Genomic DNA, 21,089 nt, shown 5'->3' with positions numbered 1-21,089 from the left:
CAACATCATTTGTTTGAAAAGGAGAATCTCAAGCTCCATTCCAGACCTACTGACTCAGAGCCCACATTTTAACAAGATCTCCAGGTGGTATACACACAAAGTGAAGTTTGAAAAGCACTGCCATAAAGTGAGGCAGTTTTCTTTTTCTGAGAATACTGATCATTTGGAGCAGTGGGGTAAGAGGGAGAGAGAGGACTTCCATGCAGAGGGAGAGAATCCTGCTGCATAGAAGGATATTACAGATGAATCTCAACTACCTCTTACTCTTGTCCAGGATATACCCCAAGTGATCAGTGCATCTGCATGCTGGGGTTATTTTCTTACAATGCATGTTGTGATTTTCCTTAGGAATGCTTCACAGCATTTTTATATGAAATGGGTGGATTGTTTCTGCATTCTGTGAAGAAGACCCTTTGAAGTCATGCCTCTCTAACCTTTATTTTTTACCCTGTCTATTCCCTGAGCTCACATTTCCATTTCTGAGTATGGTAATCCCAGGATCCCATAGCACCTCTAACTCACAATACCCAATCCCAAACACCCCTTTTTCCCTTCCCTGTTTCTACCAGTGGTTAATAGTGACACTGACTTACAAATTAGTCCAACTTAATATTGTATATGACTTATTATGCACCAGCTACAAGTTGGTTACTGTTAATGGTTTGTTCCTTTTTTTTTTTGGTTGTAAGATTTGAACTCAGGGCTTTGCACTTGTGAGTCAGACTCTCTACCATTTGAGCCACATCTCCAGCCATGGTCCTATTCTTAGGTAGTTCCACTATAACAGGACAGATGAACATGTAAAAACACAATTGCACCAAAATGTGCCAAGTGTTATATTGGGGCATGTGGTTCTTGAGCACTTGAAATGTGACTAGTCTGCATTTTGATGTGCTCTAAGTAAGTAGTACACACTGCACTCCAAAGACTTAGAATGAAAAAGAGAGTGTACAATGTTAACATCTTTAAAATATTAATTGTGTTTTGAATTCACACTATTTTGGGTTAAATGAGGTATATTATTAAAATTAGGCTCAATTAATTCTTTGTAGTTTTAAAACTGCAACTACTAAAAAACTTAAAATTGTATATGTGGTTAACAATATATTTCCCCTTATGGGTTTGGGATCAAGCAGAGCCACGAGCAGGGAAGTCTTCAAAGAGGCAAAGGGGCAAAGAAAATTTCAAGGCAAATGGAAAGATTTTCTGTGGCGTTAGTGTTTAAGAAAGCAGGTGAAAGGGAATTAACAGAACTGTTGCTTTCATTACTATTATTTTTCATAGCAACCATATGACCACTGTGGCAGGTAATGTGTCCAGCCAGAGAGCCACAGTCCATGTCCTGCTATATAATTGAATGGAGCCTCACTTGGTTGCTCTACTGTGTGGCTTTCCTACTTTCTTGTTTCCATCTGCAGGCTGAGTGTGTGTGAGAGAAATAAAATTCATTTCCAATTCTAGATGAAGGGTTAAGGATAGTTCAAGGTTTGTTTGTAACATCCTATTTTCTCTGCTAAATTGTGACTTAAAATCAATTGTAATCAAATGGGAAGAGGCAAAAGTTGCTTATTCCTGAGACTTTGGGGAGTGGGGAGGCTAGAACTTTTCTTTCATTTTTGTGCCTTAGGAAAAAAAGCACTTGTGACTCCAGGTTTATTGTTTGACTGACAGTTCTGACGTGTGGCATGTTTGCACCACCTGGAAAACGGCTATACAAAGTCCACCTCACTGAGGACTGTGGACCCTCAGATGGGAGAAGCACTGTCTCTCAGTTGAGCAATATCTGCACTCCTTTTGCCTGTGGGTCTATTTACCGCTGTTCTGTTTAGGGAAAACGCAGGGTGCTGCTACGAGGCCAAAGACCTACAAAAGAAGAAAGGATGAGATGTGTAGGTAACCTCCCTACCGATGTCCTCTGGATTCATCTTTCAGCAGTAGGAGAAGATCTGATAGAAGAAGATGACTTTTGATTTTACCTGCAGACTCAGAGTTGGTTCCGGACAAAGGAAATATTAGTTCCCTATGCCAGGCACTGCCTGAGGTGCAAGGAAGTGAAGGGAAATGCCATATCTTGTGAGGTAGGTATTTTTATCCCTACTTGATGGATGATGAAACTGAGGTTGAATGCCTATGTGCAACACAGAGAAATGGTATGTGCAGAAATGTGTATGTTGATAAGCTTGATTAAATCCTTGCATACATATATCAGAACATCAAGTTCTACCCATAAGTCTATGCAATTATTATCCATTAATTAAAAATAAAATAAACAAAATAACCAGGGTACATAGTTTTGTCTTCTGCAAAGCCATCCTGCCTCTCTGACCTGATTCCCTTGCTCTCTCTATGCCCACTGTGCTGAGACCTGGGGTAAAAATGTCCTAAGCACCAGAGGTATAGCCAAGACAGCCTCGAAGCACCCTCTTCCTTCTCAGTATGTGTTTAGAAGGGAAAGGGAGGGGGAGATGCAGCCTGAAGCAGGCTCTAAGCTCCCATTGTGGGTTTTGAGGGGTCTGGAGCTGGGATCAGTCTTGAGTAAACAAGCTTAGCAAATCCTGCCAAGTGTCTGCCTCACAAAGGGCACAGACAGCTGCTGTTTTAGATGAAGCAAGAGGAACAGTAGACAACAGAATTCTCTTTCTTTCATGACTTCTTATTTCTGAGACTGGGCTACAAATGTGTCTGATAAAACGTGAAGATTTCCACTGATTTATCATCTAAATTCCAGAAAGGACACACTTCCTGGGTGCTCTGGTTGCCCGATGTCTGAATCCAGCCCGAGAGCCAGGCTCAGGTACCAAAATGTGAAACACCAGATGTACAAGTGGAACATACTCATACCATTTTGGGCTGATAAATATCTACCAAGCATGTGAAGTATTTTTGTAGAAACCCTTTGGCAAGCTTACTCTCCTCTCTAGTCATTTGGACATGTCAGGTTAAATGTCTGAAGACATAAATGCTGTGCCAAAGGCAGACATGAGAGGAAACAAGGATTCAACTAGTCCTAGCACCAAATGGAAAAAACAGCTAAGGAGAACTTTAAATATTTCTGTCTGTCACTTTGTTGGACAGATGTGGAAACCGAAGCCAGGATAGTGGTAGAGAAACTTACCATGTGGTAGACAGGGCCAGGCTGAGAAGTAGGATTCTATATGGTGGCTGAGCAGCTCTTAAGGATATGCTATCCAAGAGGTTACCCCAGTTAGGAAGCAGAGAAAATGAAAGTGCATGGCCCCTTTCATCAGTCTTTTCTCCAAGCTAGAACTGTTATGATGTCAGAAGAGCTTGCACAGACCTGGCTGGAAGTTTGGCATTCTGTTCCTTAGTCTGCTCTTGAGATGTTTTGTTACCTCAGACGATGCTCTGAGTTTTTCTGTACCTTCCTCCCCCTGTCAGTGTGTGAGGGATCTGCTGGACTTGCTGTATTAATCAGGTAAGGTGTGGAGAGATGTCAAGAGACCCTCCCGAGAATCCAAATCAATACCGTGCATGAAAACAAAGCTGGCTTTGAAACCCCTGAGTTCACAAAGGAAAGTCTCTATGCTGCTAAGATAGGTTAGAACAACACAAAAATGGTTAAAACTAGTTCAGGCATTTTTTTTTTCTTTTCTTTAGAAAGTTTTGGTGTTGAAAAGAGATTTTTCCATAGTGCACTTGGGCATATTTGGATCTATATGAGGAGAAAAAGAAATATGAAGTAACTATTTTGCCTTCTGTTGGTTGTCAATCTACAAAGCCCCCTCTCACCTTTTGCCTAGGCTCCCAGGACTCATGCTCCTCCCTGATTGTCCACTGCTACCAAACAGCCCACTCTCCTGAGAATCACTCTCATTCTGGATCTTTCTCCCTGCCACCCAAACTTAATGTGCACCATGTCTGCTCACTCTCTAACCCCAATTACTTCAAGGCTTTTACTCATAAGTGTCAGAAGCTGGTTAAGTAGCTTAATTTTGGATATAAATGCTTTGTGCTAGAGAGAGACTAATGTTCTGTGGTTTTGGACAAGTCGTTTAATACCTTGGAGCTTCTATTTTCTTATGAGTGAGTAAGTGGTGTTTGCTCTAATAATGCAAGATGATTATTGCAAGATTTAAAACCCACGTAAATTAATGAATCTTTGTCAAGTTTATCATGCTTTATAAAGTATGAGGCAGCATATTAAATTCCTTAGTTTAAAGAAGTAAATTTTCAGGCTCATCAGGTTAAGGGTAATTAAGGGTAGATAGCATTGCAACCCCAGACTTACTCATGGAGACCCTACATTTCTTGCTTATGCCTATCTTGTCTTTGTTTTATTATTCTTTCTCTTGTTTATTCTGCTAGAGAGGAGGGAGTCCCTTGGTGACCCATGTGCATCCTAGCAGAGATGGTGTCTAGTCTTAAGTGGACTAGTGACAGCCAGTGGAGAAGGATCTGACTGCTTTGCTTTTTACTCAGGGGCAAGTATAGGCACTGGCCATGACTGTCCAGGGAGCAAATGCTGAGTGAGACTTCTCCTGTTGCCCATAATTGGTACCTAAGAGCCCAAAAGTGAGAACAATGAAGTGCCAAATAGGCCTTATTCTAGAAAGAAGCCCAAAAGGCACCCTCTCCATCTAGCCTGCCTGAGAGATGGCTGCTATCCCAGGCATGGTGCCCTACTCCTTACTCTTTTTCCCAGTTCATGGCTTTGAGAAAAGAGAACCCAGAAAGGGGGAGAACTATCAGTGTTGTGAGCCTCAGCAGTGAGGTGCTCCTGGAAAAGAGCACTTTCCTGCCACCTCCACCCTCCTGAGGAGTGAAGCAAGTGTACTTTTCCCTCCCCCAGTGCCAGTGGGGTGTGGGAGGACTCCATGTGGTTCCCTCCTGAAGACTTTGGGTGCTTTCAAGAAGTAGCAGAGGGCATTTCATTTCCTAGTGGAATGCTCATTGTTGATCTGCCTCAGGCTGTGTGTGTGGGATAAGAGTATCTGTCTAGAATTTGTCTTCATTCATATTTTTTGTTGTTGTTGTTCTTGTTTGCTGGGCAATGATGTGAAGGTTTCCTGTGGATAAAGGAGACCACACAGAAGACAGCCATTATATCACCAAACAGTCTCATTGTTGAACCAGAGGACTCTACCAGCAGATATGGCTGGGTCTGCTCCTGGAGAAGGTTCCCAAGAGGAGGATAATATAATACTGGAACTTCCCTTCCCATAGGGAACTGCATTCAGGAAGTCTTCATAGTCCTCCCCCTCCCAAATCCCTAGAATCCCCAGGTGGGACTCCCACAACAGAATCAACAGTTTGCTGCCTGCCACATGGCCAGTCTGCCATGCCCAGGAAAGCAGTTACACACAACCAACAACAGAAAGGCCCTGACAATGGCAGTTGAGTAGAGAAACATTTGTCCTTAGCGTCAGCCTCCTCCTGTAGCCTGCAGAGTGAAGGGGAAGGAGGCACCCAGAACAGCACCAGAGCTACTTCTCTGCTCTGCTCCAAGAATCTGAGTCCCTACTCAGTCCTGTATTTAGTGGAAAGATGGAGTATGAGAAAAGGTTAAAGCTGCTCAGAATACATTTTAATAATCAAAAGTATTCCTAAGGTTATAGGTTCTGACCAAACACTGTCATTAGGAAATCTTCCCTCCAGTAGAGAAACATAAAGTAGTGAAAAAAGAAATAATTTGCATTTGTCTCCCCCATTGAGTTGTGACCCCCTCAGTGAATCACTTTCACTGACTAGAGGGGTTTATGGGGATGAAAGACAAAAGCACATGGGGTATTCATGTCATCACCTGCATGTCTATGTCCTGATTCTCTACTAAAGCTCTGCCTCTCTGTCCCAAAGACCATCTATGATAAGCAGGCCATACAGACAGGGTCTGTAATTCCAACATGGTGCTTTGGGGGCCTGTAGTAATAGGGGTGCCTTTTTAGTAACATCAGCAGCAAGGGGAATATGAAGGTATCAGTCCCAAGATCTCAAATGCCCTCAGAAATGTCTACAGGCAGATGTTCTGAGGTCATGCTGAGAAGGGCTGGCCAGCCCATGTGTGAAGTCAGAAAGATCATCTACTCCTCTCCTTGAAATCAGGAGCCAGGTAGCTCTCTTACTTTTCTGATCCTGATCCAAGCTCCTTTCTGTCATTTTGTAATCCTCAGGATTTGGGTTGTCATTTGGATTGTCTTGGTTAAGAACCCATCTCCATGGTCCTCATACCCACTGAGCACCTGAGTGGAAACACTTTCTGACTGCTTTGCTTATGCTGTTCATGTATTGGAGCCCAGCAAATGCCATCTTGACAGTTATTCAACAAGGTGCTAGGTGAGTTAAAGCCACAAGATGGCAGCAGAGGACTAGCCTGACCAGTGCCACCAGCTAGTGGTGTTTGGAGGCCTCTTGGGAGGTAGGGAGGTGGTGTTTCCTTACCACAGGGCAGGTTGGAAAGGAAAAAGAGCAAGCCAACATTTTAGAAGACTAGAATCAATACAAACAGGTGCAAACAGATTCCTGGAGGATATTGAGTTGGGACTTGAATAGAAAGACTAATAATCATGTATAGAATGTTTATTATGAGGTAGGTAATGTGCTTAAAACACTTACACATTGTATGATCCACTTCTCGGAACAGTCTTGTAACTATTTCTATTCTACTTATGAGGAAATCTAGGCTCAGATGAATTAAAATATTGACTCAAGTTCACGCAGTGATTAATGGATGGAATTAAGAATGAAAGTCAGATCTGTCTGACGTCAGAGTCTGAGTTCTGAATCTCTTTAAAACAGTGCAAGGAGTAGGATAGACCAATGTTTTTCAAAGTGTGGTCCTGGGACCCTCTGTCTTGGCATCACATGGTGACTTGTTAAAATGCAGATTATCAGGCCTTGGTCCAGACCTCTTAAATCAGAAACCCTGGCGTGGGGTTTAGCAATCTGCTTTTAACAGTCCTCTGCAGGATTCTGATGCTGTTCAGGTTTTGAGCATCCGGACTGCCTAAATGCTGGCAGACAGTGCACTTATCTGAGCTGGGACAGCCCCACTCACTCCCACCTTAGGCCATTTGGCCCTAAAGGCCAGGAAGGGTTTCTTGTTTCGCCCCAATTCCATCCCTGAGCCAGTAACGTCTCTGTTTCCCCTTCATCTGTAGGTGAAAAAAGTCTTTCATTGTGGAACTTGGAACTTTTCTCTTCATTAACATGACAAACAGGCTCCCTCCACCAAGGGCAATGGGGTGAGACCAGCCTGGAATTTAGAATTTCCTTATAAATAAAGCCTCAGCTTTAAGCACTAGTGAAAGACATGGGATCTTTATGGCACCATTCATTTCTGATCTTGCCAATTCAGTAGGTAGCCAAAGAGTGTCTTCTATCTTAGCTCTTGCCACTAATTACAGAACTCTACCCTGAAGTGTGGTAGTTCAGGTTCTTAGCAAAAACCATCATTCATCTAAAAATATTACATAATACGTAAGACTGGAAGATAAGACTGCAAGTTCTAAATTTTTCTTTTTCTAGTTAGAATTTCTAAGTGATTCGAACTTGTTTCTTTGTACCCTTAGTATTTTCTTTTTAACTTTGAAACAAGTGCAAGTTTTTCAGTAAGAGAGGGAAATAGTAAATGCTGTTTTTTAAACAAGCCTTTTATTCTGAGAGCTGAACCCAGTGGAATGAAACTTGTGAGCCTAAAATTCCTGATAGAGATGATTTGACCGGGGAAGAGCAGTTTGAAGCTTTTGTATAGCCATTCAAAGAAAAAGAAAACTCATTAATTTTCACTTTATTCATTTGCAATTTGTGATTATAGCCATAGTAGATAGGAGGCCTTTTTTGTACAGGCTACAAAAGGATATTAAAGACAAGACAATGTTTAGTAGAACAGATTGTTTCCATGGAGTTTGAACTATCTTAGGCATTCTCATTTACATGCCAATGCTGATATGCTTATTGTCCATTTTTCTTTTTTTTAATGACTCAGATTATAGTTGGTAGCTCTTTACATTAGCACCTAACTCTAGCTTTGAAATTAAACTGTGGGATATTTCAATATACAGATTAAGCTCTGACTGTGAAAGTTTATTAAGACAGATATGGAAATGATAGGGCCAGGAATCTTGTGTCTCAGCTGAATCCTGGATATCCAAGCCATTGTATTGCTTCTGACATTGCAGAAGAAGAGCAACAACAGTCATTGAAGTGACTGCCTCTCACAGAATGAGCTCCTGAACACTTTAAAATTGTCTCAAAGCAAGGTAACTTTGGGAGGTAAAGACTTCTGAAGGGTGAACTCCTTCCTCATTAGAGAGGGATCCACCTGCTGATATCAAAAATCTAATACCTAGGCACTCCTCAAAACCAAATTCCCAGACTCCCCTGGATTTGAGGTAAGCTTCTGAGGACAGAGGGCCACACAGCAACAGTAGAGCATGGAGTAGGACTCCATGAAGATAGGATCCAAGAATGAAAGGCGTGCATGATTTAACTTTATCTTATTCATACATTTGTTTCTTGCTTGTCTCCTCCTACTAGAATATGAGCTTCCTGAAAGCCAGACCTTGTCTCTCAACCTCAAGGTGATACCTTCAACATCTAGCCCATGGTAGAGACTCAATAAATGTTCAGTGGGTATGAGAAGGATGTCATAAACTCTAGTTTTATGACCTTTGTTGACACATTTATTAAATTATGGTATTTTTCTAATAATCTAAGCAAGTTTTTTTTCTTTTCAGCAATTATGTATAAGAACTCCAGTAACAAAGGTGCCAGCATGTAACTTCAAAGATGATTCTGAAAAAAGTTGGTTCATGATATCTAAGAACTTTAAGACATTGTTTTTTAAGATTGTTTACTTCTTCAGTAGTAGTGCTATTTCTTCAGTAGAAATCTGGGGCAGAAGCCCAATGTGTAACCAAGAAAAAAGTGCCAATTCTCAGTTTCAAGCTGGGATATGGAGCTTTGACCCTGGCCTACTCAGATCACTTCCTCCTTTCTTTTTTAATCGTTACCTATTATTCTTTTTTGCCAGAATAATAGGTAATGATGTGAGAGATTATGCCGAAGCCTGGAAGAATTAAGATGTATACTTCAGGGTGACCAAAAAAATCAGAATAGGTGTTGATAGAGGATTGGGTCTCCTCCTCCTGCAGGGTCAAAGAAAGTAGTGTTTAGGTTCCGGTCAGTTAAGAGTATTATAATTCCGGCCGCTAGGACAGGGAGGGAGAGTAGTAAGAGGACTGCAGTGACCAGGACTGATCATACAAATAATGGTGTTTGGTATTGTGATATTGCAGGGGTTTTATATTAGTAATTGTTGTGATAAAATTAATAGCGCCAAGGATTGAGGATACACCAGCTAAGTGAAGAGAAAAAATGGTGAGGTCCACTGATGCTCCTGCATGGGCTAGATTGCCTGCTAGTGGGGGGTGTACAGTTCACCCAGTTCCCTCTCCGGCTTCTACTATTGAGGAGGCCAGCAGAAGGAGGAAAGATGGTGGGAGAAGTCAGAAGCTTATGTTGTTCATTCGGGGAAATGCTATATCGGGGGCTCCAATTATTAATGGCACTAATCAATTACCAAACCCTCCAATAAGGATTGGTATTACTATGAAGAAAATTATTACAAAAGCATGGGCTGTAACGATGAAGTTATAGATTTGGCCGTCTCCTAATAGGGTTCCTGGTTGTCCTAGTTCTGCATGAATTAATAAGCTTAAGGCAGTCCCTACTATTCCTGCTCAGGCTCCAAATATTAAGTACAGGGTGCCGATACCTTTGTGGTTTGTTGAGAATAGTCAACAGTTGACGAACATAGGTAAAATGGCTGAGTGAGCATTAGACTGTAAATCTAAAGACGGGGTTGAGTCCTCTTTTTACCAGGCTTCGAGGTGATGGATCACGTTGAATTGCAAATTCAGAAGAGCAGCTTCAACTCTGCTGGGGCCTCTCCCGCCTTTTTTTTCTAGATGGCGGGAGAGGTAGGTTGAAGCCAGTTGCTTAGGGTATTTAGCTGTTAACTACAATTTCGTGTGTTTGAATCCCATCAATCTAGCGAGGACTTAGCTTAGTAAAAGTGCTTGATTTGCGTTCATGAGATGTAGGGTGGTATCCTGCAGTCCTTATTACAGGAATTAAGTTTATTTAACTTGCTTAGGGCTTTGAGGGCTCTTGGTCTATTTAACCTAAATTCCTAGTTCAGGGCAAATATGATAGGTGTTAGGGGTAAGGTCATAGCTGCAATGATAAAAAGTGGGGGTAAAAGAATTGAGGGTTTGTTGTTGGAGTGTCGTCATTTTATTTTTGTGGTGTTTGTGGTTGGGAATAGGGTTAGGGTTGTTGAGTAAATTAGTCGTATATAGTAGTACAAGTTTAGTAGGGCTAGTATAGCTATAATTGTTGGTGTTAAGATTAGATCATTTTTTGCTAACTCATTAATGATGATTCATTTTGGTAGGAATTCTGTTAGTGGTGGGAGCCCTCCAAGTGATAGTAGTGAGATGAGTAGTATTAGGGTAATTACTGGGGTTACGTTTCAGGAGTGAGCTAGAGTTAGTGTGTTGGTGTTTGTGTTATAGTTGATTATTGTAAACATGGTGATAGTAGGATGTAGATGATTAGGTTTAGTATGAAGGCTATGGAGTTGTATGAGATGATGGCTATTATTCATCCTATATGGGCGATTGATGAATAGGCTATGATTTTACGTAGTTGTGTTTGGTTTAGTCCTCCTCAGCCACTTATTATAATTGATAGTAGGGCTATTGATATGAGGAGTTGATGGTTGATTGATGGTGTTAGTTGGTATAGGATGGAGATTGGGGCTAGTTTTTGTCATGTTAGTAGTAGTATTCCTGACATTAGGGTGGTTCCTTGGGTGACTTCTGGTACTCATAGGTGGAATGGAGCTAATCCAAGTTTTATAGTTAGTGCTACTAGGGCTATGAATGATGTAATGGGGTTTTGCGTATAGATGATTGATCATTGGCCTGAGTCTAGTATGTTGATTACAATTGCTATTAGTAGTAGCATAGATACTGTGGCTTGTGTTATGAAGTACTTAGTTGCTGCTTCTGTGGATTGTGGATTTCCTTTATTGATTAATAGGGGGATAAATGCTAATATATTAATTTCTAAACCCACTCATATTATTAGTCAGTGGGAGCTTGTTATTGTAATTATTGTTCCTATAATTATAGTGGGTAAGATAATTAATTTGGCAGTGGGGTTAATTAGTACGGGAAGGATATAAACCAACATTTTCAGGGTATGGGCCCGATAGCTTAATTTAGCTGGCCTTACTTTAGAGTTGGGTGTGATATGGTAGCATGAAGAATTTTGAATTCTTAGGATTAGGTTCGATTCCTGTAGCTCTAGAAATAAGAGGGCTTGAACCTCTATACTTTACTCTATCAAAGTAACTCTTTTGTCAGACATATTTCTGTATTTGTGGGGGGATGCTTGATATGGCAATGGGGAGGGATACATATAATATGCAGGTGGCTAAAGTGAGTGGAAGGAAGTTTTTTCATAGTAGGTGTATGAGTTGGTCGTATCGGAATCGGGGGTATGATGCTCGGATTCATAGAATAGTATGGTGAGGCACAGGGTTTTGATGGTGAAGTTAATAGTGTATAGTTCTGGGGTTAGAGGGTTGTGGAATGCCCCTAGGAATATGATTGTTCTGAGAGCATTTATTATAATGATGTTCATATATTCTGCTATGAAGAATAAGGCGAATGGTCCGGCGGCATATTCTACCTTGAATCCGGATACGAGTTCGGATTCTCCTTCAGTTAGGTCGAATGGGGCCCGGTTTGTTTCTGCTAATGTTGAGATAAATCATACTATTGCTAGTGGTCATGTTGGGATGATGAGTCAGATATGTTCTTGTGTTGTAATTAGTGAGAATATAGTGAATGACCCATTTATAAGTATTACTGATAAAACAATGATGGCAAGGGACACTTCATATGAGATTGTCTGTGCGACAGCTTGGAGTGCTCCAATTAGAGCATATTTAGAATTTGATGAACAGTCTGATCATAGGATGGTATAGACAGATAGGCTGGAGATTGCTAGAATAAATAGGATGCCAAAGTTTATGTTGATTAAGGGTTGTGGTATTGGAAATGGGATTCATATAATAAGGGCTAGGGCTAGGGCTAGGGTTGGGGCGATAGAGAATAGCAGTGGGGAGGAGGCTAGTGGTCATATCGGTTCTTTAATGAATAGTTTTAGTGTATCGGCGAATGGTTGAAGGATGCCATAGGGGCCTACTATGTTTGGGCCTTTTCGTAGCTGTATATATCCTAGGAGTTTTTGTTCTATGAGGGTTAAGAATGCTATTGCAAGTAGAATGGGGATAGTTAGGGTAAGGACATTTATGATGAACATGTTGTGTTAAGGAGAGGAGTTGAACCTCTGAGGGTAAAGTTTTAAGTATTACGCAATTACCAGGCTCTGCCACCTTAACTAACCCTGTTCTAGGGTAGGTGAGTAGATTGTTTACTAGATTAATGTTAGTGTATCTATTGGACTTAAGGCTCTGATGGGGAGTTGGTCTTGTTTCTCTTGTCCTTTCGTACTGGGAGAAACTTGTAAATAGATAGAAACCTACCTGGATTATTCCTGTCCGAACTCAGATCATGTAGGACTTTAATCGCTGAACAAACGAACCTTTAATAGTGGTTGCACCATTGGGATGTCCTGATCCAACATCGAGGTCGTAAACCCTATTGTCGATATGGACTCTAGAATAGGATTGCGCTGTTATCCCTAGGGTAACTTGGTCCATTGCTCAAGTGATGGGTCAATTTATGATTTTTTTTTTGTATTTTGACTTCTTAGTCTAGATTTAAATCATTCAGAGGTTGTTTTGTGCTCCAAGGTCACCCCAACCAAAATTATTAAACCAGAAATTATAAGGTTAGGCCAATTAGGGGTAGGTGTGTTTTGTATAATTGTGGTTGAAAAATTAAAGCTCCATAGGGTCTTCTCGTCTTATTGGTTTATTCCCGCCTCTTCACGGGAAGGTCAATTTCACTGATCAAAAGTAAGAGACAGATAAACCCTTGTCAAACCATTCATACAAGTCCCTATTTAGGGAACAAATGATTAGGCTACCTTTGCATGGTCAGGATACCATGGCCGTTTAACAATTGTCACTGGGCAGGCGGTACCTCTAATAGTTGTAATGCTAGAGGTGATGTTTTTGGTAAACAGGCGGGGTTTTTGTTTGCCAAGTTCCTTTTACTTTTTTTAATCTTTCCTTACAGCACTCCTGTGTCGGGTTAACATTATGTTTTATAGGTTGGGCCTGTGTTTGTTTTTTTCTCTATATATGTTAACAATCAGTGATTCATTCGGTCTGATATAAGTTTGTGCTCGGAGAATTTTTTCTTGTTACTAATATTAACATTAGCTCATCTATTGGGGAATAGATTAACTCAGTTTGTATTATAGGAGGTCATGTTGGTTCTTGTAATTTAGGGGTTTGATGTGGTTGAGCTTGAACGCTTTCTTAATTGGTGGCTGCTTTTAGGCCAACTATGGCTGTGTAGGTGATTTTACTCTTTATATAAGGTTGTATCCATATCTAAAGGGCTGTCCCTCTTTAGACTAACATTAAAATTTACATGTTGGAGTATTATTTCTTGTGGTAAATTTTAAGTGGAACTGAAATTCAGTTCTGAGTAACCAGCTATCATCAGGCTCGGTAGGCTTTTCACCTCTACCTAGAGATCTTCTCACTATTTTGCTACATAGATGAGTGTGTTCATAGATAACTGTCTTTAGGTAGCTCATCTGATTTCAGGGTGCTTAGTGAAGTTCCCTGTGTTAAGCTTTTTCTAGTTAAATCATTATGCAAAAGGTACAAGGTGTAATCTTTGCTTTTTAGTGCTTTGAATTAGTCTTTCATCTTTCCCTCGTGGTACTGGCTCTATAGCTCCTGGTACGTATTTCTATCACCTATACTTTATGGATTGGTGAATGTTTATTTTACAGGTTTGATGTCGTTGTGGCTCAGGTGTCAACGTCTATTCTGACGGTAAACATATGGTGTGCTCATACGATGAACCCCAAGAAGCCAATAGACATCATAGCTCATACTATTCCTATATACCCAAATGGACTGTCTAAACTCCTCCTGCTATCCCAGAACCATGGTTCTCAGCTGTGGCTATAGATTGGAATTGCTGGTAAGCTTGAAAGCCCCTAGACACCCAGATCACACAACAGGACAACTAAATCAGAATCTCCAGGGTGGTGGGGTGGTGATAGCCTAGTCCCTCACCCTAGACCTATGTCATCCCAAAAGGCTGATGGGCCTTGATGCCTGATCTGGGCTCTTAGAATGGCACTGGAGTGAGTACTGTCAATTTTTGTCTATCTAGCTTCCTTTCCGCCTCCTAACAGTAGATTTCCTTCTAGGCAATCATCTTTCTGTCTTGCAGAGCAATATTGTGGGTGCTGGAGCTCTCATCAAAGCCGCTGAATGATTCTTGCTCAAGTCTGGTACATCCACGGAAGAAACATCTGATGTAAATTTAGTCAATTGAATTTCCTCTCCCAAAGCCCTGACCTGGAAACAGAATGATGGAAATGGGAAGGAAGGTCAGGAGTTATGCATATGTCAGCAATATCCAGTGGAGGGGCAGACAGGTGATTGGATCTTGGCTTCACACATTTGAGAGTTGTTCTACTTGTGAGGGTTACAAGCCTGGATCTTTAGCTCTCCTTAACCCTTTCAGCATCTTTGTAGCCTATGCTATGTTCCTCTTTTGCTCTAGTTGGTCAGTTATATCCCATTGTTTGCAACCACAATGTCCTAATTGGAAAAGTCCCTTTCCTGGTTCCCTTGCTTCAAGAACATCCTGCACATTTTACCAAATTGTAGGTGTGATAATACAAGCTCATACTTGAAAGTCTTCTCTGTTCCTCGGTTGCTTATGAGAAAGTTCATTCTCCTTAGTATCAGCCTCCTCCTGACTTTGCTGCGAGGTGATGCTACCTCCTACTCCAGAATCATTTCTCCCAAGCCTTTACCTCCCAGCAAGCACCTCATCATTCTGAATTTAGAACAAGAGTTACTTCCTTTATGAAACTACTCTTGATCTTTTCCTCCCTAGAGTTGACTACTGTGGATATTATTCTGTTTTGATACAGTTATTTGTGTGTCCATAACCCTAGTAATTGAAATTTCCTTATAGGCATTTTATCATCTTCACCTTTGTTGTATTCATAGAATATATTTTTCCTTTTGTGCTTGCACTTGTGAACTGGATGGACAAGAGCTGTACTCCTTGAGGCACACTCATTCTTGAGTCAAGTTCTTCTAAATGCCTGGGGTGGAGCATGCACCTGCCTTGTAATTAGGGAAGCAATCATCGTAGCCCAAAGGGAGCATGGTGCCTCTTTGTAAAGATGCCTGTAATCCTTCCTCCTGCCTGGTGTACATACTCTATGGCACTAGGCCTTAATTGCTTCTCCTATCAAGAAGTGGGTTTAGTTTTCTGCCCATTGAATCTGGCCCTGTGACATTTGATGGCCAATGAACATATTGAAAGTAAGACTTCCATATCTAGGATTTCAGTTTCTGCTATCTCCTTTTTGCATTGCTGACTGGAGACTTCCATGGAAAGCAAATCCATCCAGTCTACAGGAGTGTGAAAATCAAAGCACTGCAGCCAATAGCCCCATTGCCAATTGCCAGACATGTGAACAAGGCTTTTTCCTAGCATCCCTCCCTGGATGAGCTGCAAGATGACTATGCTGCATGAGTGAGCTCTGCAGAGAGAAGCAGAAATGCTGCCTGCCAAGATGCTCTCAGCCCAGACTGCTGACCCTCAGAGTTGTGGGTAAATGAATGGCTATTGTTTTAAGCTACTAAATTTTAGGTGGTTTGTTATGTAGAGATGGGGTATCAGTAAGCATAAAGAACAGGGGTGCATTGCCCTGCTGATACTCTGTTCTTTAATAATTGTGATTATTTGTCCTGGCACCCATTTATGATACTGACCATTGTTGTAAGTGATCACAGTTAATCTCACATTCTTTCCTGCCTGTGTTAGTTGGCTAGGGCTGCCATATAACAATGTACTGCAAAATGGGTAGTTTAAATAACAGAAGTTAACTTTCTCATAATTCTGGAGTCTAGAAATCCAAGGTGAAAGTCTTGGCAGGATTGGTTTCTTTTAAGACCCCTCTCTTTGACTTACATATGATCATCTTCTTCCAGGGTCTTCACATGGTCTTTTCTCTGTGACTGTGTCCTAATCTCCTTTTCTTATAAGGACACCAGTCAAATTGAATTAGGTTCTGTATTGTCATTTTACATTAATTACCCTTTAAAAGCCCTATCTCCAAATCCAGATATGCTCTGAGGTACTTGGTGTCAGAGGATTTCAACATACACATTTTGGGGAGGGTGTATAATTTAGCCCATTAAAGTACTAAAATTTAGGGATTCATTTATTTTACTATCCATTTGCTACTAATAATTGGAGAAGTGATAGTATCAAGCTTGGACTGACTGACAAGTGGGCAGGAATCATTCTAAGCAATACTCTTCCAGGTCTGTAAAAATCATAAAACAACTTAGGAAGTATGGGTTCATATGTCATTTTCCATTCAACTGCCATGTCCTTCCAGGCTGTATTCTGGGGTTGTCTGAGCATTTTCTGAAAACACACTGCAAAAGGAAAGAAGGGGCAGCCTAAGGTAGGAGTTGCAGTCTGTGGAGGCTACCACAAGCTGGGGCCACCTCTGGCAACACTGTAGTGTTCCTGATATAGGAGACATCTGAACAAGAATAATATAGGTCCTTTTGAATAAGGGACAGGGGTAGGGATGTAGCTTTTGTGAACCTCTCAAAAAGAAAAGCAAATTCATATGAGTTGGGGAAAGGGAATTTGCTCACATTTTAAGGATTAGATCTGTTTCTTTAGCAGGTGGCCCCCAAATGTAGACAGGGAAGTCACAAGGCAGAGGCAGTGACAGGATGGATGTGTGCATGTGTATATTGAATGTTGGCTTTGGTTAATTGATGCGCACACAGAAAAAGAGGGATTGGGTTACTAGAATTATCTAGATTTCTAAGGGGTAATCAGTATTTATTGAATGATTGCTGCCTGTGAAGCCCATATTATAGGTTGTGAAGAAAAATTCCAGCCTTAATTCTTGCTGTTTAAAGACTTTCTGTAATGTATGAGTTGACATTTCTGCCTAATTAAATCTAAGTCAGCTTGCAAAACTGAGCCCAATGACTTGACTCCTATGTAGCCTCAAGGTACTAATTTTTATTTCTGGTAATCATTGGTATAAGGCTAGGAGTTAGCTGTGGGAAGATGATTGGGCTGCTTGCCAATTAATCCAATCCATTCTTTCATTAGTACAACAAGCATTTGTTGAAGATCTTGCAATGACTTGTGACATGCACCCTGAGATCTGCAAAAAGTACTGAAGTAGGGCCTGGGCCAGAGAGCTTAGTGTCCAGTGGGCTGCTTAAAGACTCAGTCTAGAAATTGCTCATGTAAGTGAATTCCTGAAGGTAACATCAAGTATTCCCGAGAATCGCATCACTCTAAAGCAGACTTTGCCAAAAATATACTAGCTAGTTAATGCGAGTTAGTTGGGGTAAATGAAATTTTTGTTATATATCCACTTTAATCATACACATTTAATTATATAACTGTATATAATGATCACTCATTAATGAATTCATCACCATTATATGCCTTTTCTTGCTTAGAGGTGTACATACACAAACACATACAAATTGACCTGTAGCATGTCTGAACGAAAAGGTTCTTTTTGAAACTTTATATGTTGCATTTCTAGGAAGGAGAAAGACCACAGGAATGGGCAGTAGCATGAGATTCCACAGTGGGCTCCTCAGACATTTAATTCAGTCTGAGATTTGTGGCAAGTGGTTATCCTTAGTACTGACATTCACTGGAAGCATAACCTCTAAGGCTGGCATGAGAAGTGAGGAGGGATGTAGATGAAGTGAAGGAATAAAACAAGTATAAAATGTGTGGCATGTTCAATAGGGTGAGCCTCATGGGTTCTTCTTAGTAAGTCTACTAGATGGTGCTTCTGTGGGAGGCTGCATGATACAGAGTTTTTACATGAAAGCCAGAAAGACCTGGTTCTGAATACCAGCACATTTGTTCATCAGTTCCTTCCCTCTCACACTTTTTGGAAGGGTTAAATGAAATAACGAATAAGCAGCACTTATAACTTAAAAGTCTTTCAACAAATGCTAGTTCCTTTCCTTCTCTGGCTTGAAGCTCCCTTTGTGTCTTGAGGGTGACACACAGTGACAGGAAAAAGACACACATAAATCACATAGTGTCCCCCAAAAATGGGCATCTTAGATGGCTAAGAGGATGAAAACCTTTCTCTTTTCCATTACTTTCAGAGCTATTTAACTTCCCAGGGAGCACAAGAAATGTCCAGGGAGAATTGAATTCCACATCTCTCTGATCTTAAAGTCAAAAGAACTAGGAGCATCCTCTTGGTAGGAGGCAGAAATGCCTGCAGATGTCAAGTGAAACATAAATATTGACATGTGCATGAAAATCATATACTAAAAGGAAGCTCTTCAGGCAGAATATTGATTATGACAGCACAGATCTTGTTTCTTTGCTGTTGTTAGAGGGTGGCAGTGATGACAGTGAGGGCTGAGTGAGCTGGGGAAAGAACTTGAAGGACTGAGCAAAGATGTAGTTAAGTCCTATAAGGTATTTAGTGAGTGCCAGATATTTTTTTCTTCTAAGCAATTATATATATCTATATCTATATCTATCTGTATATATCTCAATAGATAGATATACATTAACTCATTTGACTCCCATAAAAACCTACATGGGAAGTACTAATACAGTTTGGGAAACCAAGGCACAGCAAAGTGAGGCAGGTTCTTACAGTCATATAGCTAGTGACTGACCCATGATGTAAACAAGCACAGGCAGCCTACCACCAACTTAGTGCTCAAACCCACAATGCGATGGCCCCCATTATAATTGGACAAAGAAGTTGGGAACATTTTCAAATTGAGTATCAGAGGAATGAAAGACCCAAATGTGAAAGACAGAACTAGAAATCTTTTGGAAGTGAATATAAAGCAATATCTTCATATTCTCAGAGGAGGAAAGGATATTTAAAAATAAGACTCCAAAAGCACTCTTAAGGAAAAAACTGATAAATTCAACTATATTAAAAGTAAGAACTTCTGTTCAACAAGATACATCAACAAGAAAGTAAAAAGACAGGGAAGGTGGGAAAAATAGTCAACAATTATCATTACAAAAGACTCATACCCCAAATATATAAATGACTCTGCCAACCCAGTAAGAAAAAGCAAACAATTCAAAAGAAAAATTTGTAAAGGATTTTAACCCACTTATCATACAAAGAAAACATAAGTGCCCAACAGATATGCAAGAATGTGCTTAATCTCATTAATCTTCAAGGAAATTCAAATCAAACCACTAAGGAATATCACTGTGAGCTCCTCAGAATGCCTGGAATTAAGTACCTGGAAAGTATTGGTGAGCAGTGCAAATGCTCACACTGTGGGAACATAAAATTGTGCAAACACACCATAGAATACAGTGACGAGGCCCAGGATATCCTTTTTTAGGTGTATATCTTCATGGACAAATAATAAGCAGTGTTCATAACAACTGTGTTCTTATTTGCCCCAAATTAGATGCAACCTAAATGTCTAATAACAGAAGAGTGGCTAAATAAACCACATTATCTACAGATAATCAAATACTATTCATTAGTAAAAAGGAGTGAACCACAGCTACATATGACCACATGCATGAATTTTGCAAACATAACAATAAGTGATGAGCATAAGAAAAAGGCATTGTTTTATATATTGCCAGCACCACAAGCTCTACCCACTTTCTTAATGTTGACAAAGGCCAAGAAGTAGCCCTTTATCCTTGCCAGTCATACAGTATGTGAGGTTTAAGAATTTCTCTGGACCTTTTGTTCAAGTTCATGGACCTGATCTTTTTTCTGTAAATTGCACAAACGAAACATGTTCATGAATTAATATGTTATGCAGGTTCTCTTGCAAGTAGCATATTTATATTTAAAAACGTCTTCTGGAGAAAATGCATAAAGCACCTCCATATGAATGGGGTCTAGTTTGGGGGCAAGCTTCCATGATAATCAGAAATGATGGCTGGGGCTTACTCATTGTGAAGCTACATGATCTAGAAGCTCTTCTGCAGTCTTCTGATAAGCAGACCACTAGGGTTCTCTGTCTTTTTCTTTTCCTTTTTTTGGTGGTGCTGGGGTTAGAACTCAGGGCTTTGCACTTGCTAGGCAGACACTCTACTCCTTGAGACACCTCTACAGCCATTTTGCTCTGATTATTTTGGAGATAGGCTCTCGCTTTTTGTGCAGGCTGGCATGGATTATGATCCTCCTATTTTAGCTAGGATGACAGGTATGTACCATCAAGCCGAGCATTTTTCCATTGAGATGGGGTCTTGCAAACTTTTTTACTAGGCTGTCTTGAAACTGTGATCTTCTTGATCTCAACCTCGATGTAGCTAGGAATTACAGATGTGAGCCACTAGAGCCTGGCTCCACTAGGGTTCTAATAGATATAATTTGAAAATTCCTCTGGCCTTGGGAATAAGAAGAAATGCATATGAATGGTTCTAACACAGCAGAGGGTGACTGAGGTGTTTGTTTTTGTTTTTTTGATAGAGTCAATGTTCTCTGGGAAGGTAATTTCCCAACTGGTTCAATTTTCCCCTGAGCTTACAGGAGAGGACAGCAAGGATGATGCAAAGGGATGGGCTTGCACGTACCCTTAGCATGTCCTGCATTTTTAAGATCACAAGAGACGCCTGGACTAGGCAGCTCCCCGGAGCTCAGAGGATGCTCTGTTAACTTTGGGCCTCAATTTGTTCCTGTGTATGAAGAGGGATTTGAATTGAATGATTGCTGAGGCCCATCTGAGCTCTGAAAATACCCTTTCCACACATTTCAAGGAACATTTTTCATGCCAGCAATATGGATTTTACAACTTTTGATTCACTTGGTTGCTACTGATGTCCTGCCTGTGGATGGAATATCTATAGTTTTTATTGCCTGAA

The 21,089-nt window shown here is 40.7% G+C and overlaps 1 long non-coding RNA gene across 1 annotated transcript in view; it reads left to right on the top strand.

Moving 5' to 3' along the window:
- The first annotated feature begins 1,763 nt into the window (after window positions 1–1,763).
- Window positions 1,764–21,089, top strand: part of LOC141415049 (uncharacterized) — a 320,350-nt gene continuing 301,024 nt past the window's right edge. The window contains exon 1 of the long non-coding RNA XR_012440077.1: window positions 1,764–2,078. This is a non-coding gene — a long non-coding RNA (uncharacterized lncRNA). The remainder of the gene's footprint in view (window positions 2,079–21,089) is intronic.

The sequence above is a fragment of the Castor canadensis genome, chromosome 12 (genome assembly GCF_047511655.1).
Source record: "Castor canadensis chromosome 12, mCasCan1.hap1v2, whole genome shotgun sequence".
NCBI classification, from domain to species: Eukaryota; Metazoa; Chordata; class Mammalia; order Rodentia; family Castoridae; genus Castor; species Castor canadensis.
Note: the sequence above shows the minus strand (reverse complement) of the source record. Positions and strands in the feature narration are given on the sequence as shown.